Below are 6,298 nucleotides of genomic sequence, written 5' to 3'. Positions count from 1 at the left end.
GTCCCTCCGCCCATTTTTCCTTCCTCGCAGTAGCAATAATAGGCTCTTAATTGGGTTGATCTGCTCGCTGCGAGGTGCCTTATTGACGAGCGCACCAGTACTCGTTGGTTTTGCGCATGGAGGAGGCTTCTAGGGGCTCTTTATACCTAGAGGCTAGCTATTAGTAGGGTGCATAGCGTAAGAGAGGTAGCTTAAAAACTGTCTTGCCTGCATCTATTCTCTACTGCTCTTTAGCAATAGCCTAGGCATTGTTAGTAGGCAGCTTGCGTGTTTATAGTCCCGTATTTGCACGCTCTGTTTCCTAGATATTAGCTAGCAACGTCTACTCTAGTTAGCACGATATTAGAGGCTAGGCAGCTGTCTTCTGCCTAATTAGGTTGGCTAAGGCCTATATTACGAAGCGACGCCCCGGCGCTGCACCTGTTCTCGCAGTTAATACCTAAAGTCCTGTTTGTTTTTACAAATAGGCACTATTTAGGGTCTGTAAATAGCTGGCTTTACTAACTGTCTATTAAATCTCTAGAAATACCTCTGCTAAATATCCGCGCTTGCATGCGTAATAAGGCAATTATAGGTCTTCTCCTCCTAAGGTGCGTATAGTGCGGGTCTTTTTTAGCAGCAACGCTAGTAATACCCCGTCTTAGACTGCACCTTGGGGAACTTAGTAGAAGCAACTAAATTAGTTGCTTGCAGCGTTAGTGCCCTGTGTACTTTTGTAGTAAGTAGCTAGCGCTGCTTTGTGCAGCTACCTGCTTAGTACTTTCTGCTCTCTCTAGGGGGTTTGTGCCCGCGTGCCTTGTGCGCCTAAGTATAGGATTGTTACCTAGTTAATTCTGCTAGTAGTTATATGCTTGTCTTAAAGATTAAGTTATGTATGTTTAAGTATAAGCAATTATACTATAAAACTGCGAATAGCTTATTAAATTAGTTATTGTTTATTTAATAGTACCTTACTACTTAGATAACTGTAGTAATTCTAGAGCTAATATATGCTAAAAACCCCAACTTCAGGAGGAGTATATTTATTAGATAAAAAACCAACGCCCTTTGGGGCTTCTTAGTAATTTATAATAACTTTACAGATCGCATAGCCTTGCGCCAGCAACAGTTTATTTAAATTTCTGCCCTATTAACTTTTAATAGTAAGGTATTAGCTTACTATAGTTTCAACGGGTAACAGGGAATTAGGGTTTAATTCTAGAGAGGGAGCCTAAGAAACAGCTACTATATCTAAGGAAGGCAGTAGGCGCGCAAATTACCTAATCTTAATACAGGGAGGTAGTAACAATAAATACTAATACAGGGCTCTTTTAGGTCTTGTAATTGGAATAAGTACAATTTAAACCTCTTAATAAGGAATAATTAGAGGGCAAGTCTAGTGCTAGTAGCTGCGGTAATTCTAGCTCTAATAGCGTATATTAAAGTTGTTGCAGTTAAAAAGCTCGTAGTTAAAACTTGGGTTTAGCTAGCAGGTCTGCCTTACCGCGTGTACTTGTCTAGCCGGGCCTTCCTTCTAGAGAACCTTATGCCCTTTACTAGGCGTATTAGGGACTAGGACTTTTACTTTAAAAAAATTAGAGTGTTTAAAGCAGGCCTTTGCTTGAATACGTTAGCATAGAATAATAGAATAGGACGTGCAGTTCTATTTTGTTAGTTTCTAGGACTGCCGTAATAATTAATAGGGACAGTTGGGGGCATTAGTATTTAATTATTAGAGGTAAAATTCTTGGATTTATTAAAGACTAACTACTGCAAAAGCATTTGCCAAGGATGTTTTCATTAATCAGTGAACGAAAGTTAGGGGATCGAAGACGATCAGATACCGTCGTAGTCTTAACCGTAAACTATGCTAACTAGAGATTAAGCAATGTTCTTTTTTTTAACTCGCTTAGCACCTTACAAGAAATTAAAGTTTTTGGGTTCTGGGGGGAGTATAGTCGCAAGGCTAAAACTTAAAGAAATTAACAGAAGGGCACTACTAGGCGTAGAGCCTGCGGCTTAATTTAACTTAACATAGGGAAACTTACTAGGTCTAGATAAAATAAGGATTAACAGATTAAGAGCTCTTTCTTAATTTTTTAGGTAGTAGTGCATAGCCGTTCTTAGTTAGTAGAGTAATTTGTCTGCTTAATTGCGATAATAAACAAGACCTTAACCTGCTAAATAGCTAGGCTAGCTTTAGCTAGTCGCTAGCTTCTTAGAGGGACTATTAGCTCAAGCTAATAGAAGTTTAAGGCAATAATAGGTCTGTAATACCCTTAGATGTTCTAGGCCGCACGCGCGCTACACTAACAGAGCTAACAAGTTCTTTACCTTAGCTAAAAGGTCTAGGTAATCTTGTTAAACTCTATTATACTAGGGATAGAGCATTGCAATTATTGCTCTTTAATAAGGAATGCCTAGTAAGCGCGTGTTATTAGCATGCGTTAATTACGTCCCTGCCCTTTATACACACTGCCCGTCGCTACTACTAATTAAATAGCTTAGTAAGGCCTTCGGACTAGCTTAGGGAGGTTAGCAATAACTACCCCAAGCTAGAAAGTTTGTTAAACTTAGTTATTTAGAGGAAGTAAAAGTTGTAACAAGGTTTCTGTAAGTAAACCTGCAGAAGGATTATTACTAATTTTTAGGAGGACTTTAGTCTCTATCTAAACCCTTGTCTTTTGCGTACTATTTGTTTCCTCAGCAGGCTCTGCCTGCTAATAGGATACTATAAAAACCCTTTGTAATTGCAATTAGCGTTAGAAAACATATAATAATTACAACTTTTAACAACAGATCTCTTAGTTCTAGTATTAATAAAGAACGCAGCAAAATGCGAAAAGTAGTGTAAATTGCAGAATTTAGTAAATTATTAAATCTTTAAACGCACATTGCGCCCCTTAGTATTCTATAGGGCATGCCTATTCGAGCGTTATTTGTACCTTTAAGCTCTGCTTAGTATTAAGTGTTTATTCCTGTTTTATGCGCGGGACTTGCCTTAAAGCAATTAGCAGCTAGCGTACTTGCCTTAGAGCGCAGCACATTTTGCGTCTTTTAGCCTAAACGCTTGCGTCTACAAAGCCTATACTTTTGCTCTTAACTTTAGATTAGGTAGGGATACCTGCTAAACTTAAGCATATTAATAAGCAGAGGAAAAGAAACTAATAGGGATTGCCCTAGTAACGGCGAGTAAAGCGGCATTAGCTTAAATTTGAAATCTAGCTCTTTTAGGGTCCGAGTTGTAATTTGCAGAGGGCGCTTTAGCGTTAGCAGCAGTCTAAGTTCCTTGGAACAGGACGTTATAGAGGGTGAGAATCCTGTACGTAGTCGCTAACCTTTGCTGTATAAAGCCCCTTTAACAAGTTGAGTTGTTTGGGAATGTAGCTCTAAATAGGAGGTAAATTTCTTCTAAAGCTAAATACTGGCTAGAGACCAATAGCGCACAAGTAGAGTAATTAAAAGATAAAAAGCACTTTGGAAAGAGAGTTAAATAGCACGTAAAATTGTTGAAAGGGAAGCGCTTGCAGCTAGACTTGCCTATAGTTGCTTATTTGGGCTTTTGCCTAGTGCACTCTTCTATAGGTAAGCTAGCATTAGTCTAGGCAGTTGGATAAAGGCCTCTGTTATATACCTCCTTTTAGGGAGGCCTTATAGAGGAGGCAATATGCAACTAGCCTAGACTAAGGTCTGCGCATCTGCTAGGATGCTAGCATAATAGCTGTAAGCAGCCTGTCTTAAAACACAGACTAAGGAGTCTAACATCTATGCGAGTGTTTAGGTGTTAAGCCTAAACACGTAATAAAAGTAAACAGAGGTAGGATCTCTTTTAGGGTGCACTATTAACTAATTCTAATGTCTTTAGATAGATTTGAGTAAGAGCATAGCTGTTAAGACCTAAAAGATAGTAAACTATGCTTAAATAGGGTAAAGCTAGAGGAAACTCTAGTAGAGGCTCGCAGCAGTTCTAACGTGCAAATTAATTATTAAATTTGGGCATAGAGGCGAAAGACTAATTAAACTATCTAGTAGCTAGTTCCTGCTAAAGTTTCCCTTAGAATAGCAGTAACGTATTTAGTTTTATGAGGTAAAGCGAATAATTAGAGGCCTGGGGGTTAAAACAACCTTTACCTATTCTTAAACTTTAAATATGTAAGAAGTCCTTGTTACTTAATTAAACGTAGACACTTAAATATACTGTTACTAGTAGGCTATTTTTAGTAAGCAGAACTGGCGATGCGGGATAAACTAAACGCAGGGTTAAGGTACTAGAATACACGCTTATTAGACACTACAAAAGGTGTTAGTTTATCTAGATAGTAGGACAGTAGCTATAGAAGTTGGAATCTGCTAAGGAGTGTATAACAACTTACCTGCTAAATAAACTAGCCCTAAAAATGGATAGCGCTTAAGCGTGTTACCTATACCCTGCCGCTAGGGCAAGATTTAAGCCCTAGCAAGTAGGTAGGCGTAGAGGCTTGTAACGAAGCCTTGGGGGTAACCCTAAGTTAAACGGCCTCTAGTGCAGATCTTAGTAGTAGTAGCAAATACTTAAATAAGAACTTTGAGGACTAAAGTAGAGAAAGGTTCTGTGTAAACAGTAGTTGGACACGGGTTAGTTAATCCTAAGAGATAGGGTAATTCTGTTTTAATGTCAGCGCTTGCGCCGCGCCCTTAAAAGGGAAGCTAGTTAATATTCTAGCACCTAGATATAGATTCTCCGCGGCAACGCAACTAAGAGCAGAGACCTTAGCAGAAGCCCCAAAAAGAGTTCTCTTTTCTTCTTAACAGTCTGTTACCCTGAAATCGGTTTGTCTAGAGCTAGGGTTTAATAGCTAGAAGAGCGCTGCACTTTTGCAGCATTTAGTACGCTCCCAACGAGCCTTAAAAATCTGCTTAAAGAAATAGTTTTTACGCTAGGTTGTACTTATAACTATAGCAGGTCTCTAAGGTAAAAAGCCTCTAGTTAATAGAATAATATAGATAAGGGAAGTTAGCAAAATAGATCCGTAACTTCGGGAAAAGGATTAGCTCTAAGGGTTGGGCACGTTAGGCCTTGGGGAGAAGCTTCTAGCGCAGAAGGGCACTAGCCGCAAGGTAGGCGCCTTTTAGCGCTAGGGTGCAGGCACTCTTAGTAGGCTTTAGCTGTCTAGCGTGCGTTTAACAACTAACTTAGAACTAGTACAGACAAGGGGAATCTAACTGTCTAATTAAAACATAGCATTGCAATAGCTAGAAAGTAGTGTTAACGCAATGTAATTTCTGCTTAGTACTCTAAATGTTAAAGCAAAGAGATTCGACTAAGCGCAGGTAAACGGCAGAAGTAACTATAACTCTCTTAAGGTAGCTAAATGCCTCGTTATCTAATTAGTAACGCGCATAAATAGATTAACAAGATTTCTACTATCCCTATCTACTATCTAGCGAAACTACAGCTAAGGGAACAGGCTTAGCTAAATTAGCGGGGAAAGAAGACCCTGTTAAGCTTAACTCTAGTTTAACATTATAAAAAGACATAGGGGGTGTAGAATAGGTGGGAGCTTCGGCGCTAGTAAAATACTACTACCCTTATAGTTTTTTTACTTATTTAATAAAGCAGAGCTAGGCCTTACTGCCTAACTTCTAGCGTTAAGGTCCTTTGTGGGCCGATCCGGGTTAAAGACATTATTAGGTAGGGAGTTTAGCTAGGGCGGCACATCTGTTAAACTATAACGCAGGTGTCCTAAGGGGGACTTATAGAGAATAGAAATCTCTAGTAGAGCAAAAGGGCAAAAGTCCCCTTAATTTTAATTTTTAGTGTAAATACAAACTATAAAAGTGTAGCCTATTAATTCTTTAGTCCCTTAAAATTTGAGGCTAGAGGTGCTAGAAAAGTTACTACAGAGATAACTAGCTTGTAGCAGCTAAGCGTTCATAGCAACGTTGCTTTTTAATCCTTTAATGTTAGCTCTTCCTATTATACTAAAGCAGAATTTAGTAAGCGTTGGATTATTTACCTACTAATAGGGAACGTAAGCTGGGTTTAGACTGTCGTAAGACAGGTTAGTTTTACCCTACTAATAACCTTGCCCTAATAGTAATACCGCTTAGTACAAGAGGAACCGCGGTTTCAGATAATTAGTTTTTGCAGCTATCTAACTAGGCATTGCCGCAAAGCTACTATCTACTAGATTATAGCTAAACGCCTCTAAGTTAGAATCTATGCTAGAACAGAGTAATTTCTGCCTGCACTAGTTAGATACAAATAGGCCTTTAGCCTAGAACCTTACTAGGCCGGCGTTAGCAGTCTTATTAAAGTTGGGGCTGCTAGCCGGCGTAT

The 6,298-nt window shown here is 39.1% G+C and overlaps 6 annotated features.

The window, feature by feature from the left end:
- Positions 1-3,337: 3,337 nt before the first annotated feature.
- Positions 3,338-3,502: a sequence feature (Protein overlapping with rRNA (K460DRAFT_297804, KAF1839849.1) was converted to a misc_feature.).
- A 150-nt stretch (positions 3,503-3,652) lies between these two features.
- Positions 3,653-3,688: a sequence feature (Protein overlapping with rRNA (K460DRAFT_297872, KAF1839848.1) was converted to a misc_feature.).
- Positions 3,689-3,826: 138 nt separating this feature from the next.
- Positions 3,827-3,946: a sequence feature (Protein overlapping with rRNA (K460DRAFT_297872, KAF1839848.1) was converted to a misc_feature.).
- A 748-nt stretch (positions 3,947-4,694) lies between these two features.
- Positions 4,695-4,805: a sequence feature (Protein overlapping with rRNA (K460DRAFT_297845, KAF1839847.1) was converted to a misc_feature.).
- Positions 4,806-4,823: 18 nt separating this feature from the next.
- Positions 4,824-4,934: a sequence feature (Protein overlapping with rRNA (K460DRAFT_297845, KAF1839847.1) was converted to a misc_feature.).
- Positions 4,935-5,388: 454 nt separating this feature from the next.
- Positions 5,389-5,538: a sequence feature (Protein overlapping with rRNA (K460DRAFT_297857, KAF1839846.1) was converted to a misc_feature.).
- Between the last annotated feature and the right edge of the window lie 760 nt (positions 5,539-6,298).

This window comes from Cucurbitaria berberidis, assembly GCF_010015615.1.
Source record: "Cucurbitaria berberidis CBS 394.84 unplaced genomic scaffold K460scaffold_11, whole genome shotgun sequence".
Lineage (NCBI taxonomy): Eukaryota > Fungi > Ascomycota > Dothideomycetes > Pleosporales > Cucurbitariaceae > Cucurbitaria > Cucurbitaria berberidis.
Note: the sequence above shows the minus strand (reverse complement) of the source record. Positions and strands in the feature narration are given on the sequence as shown.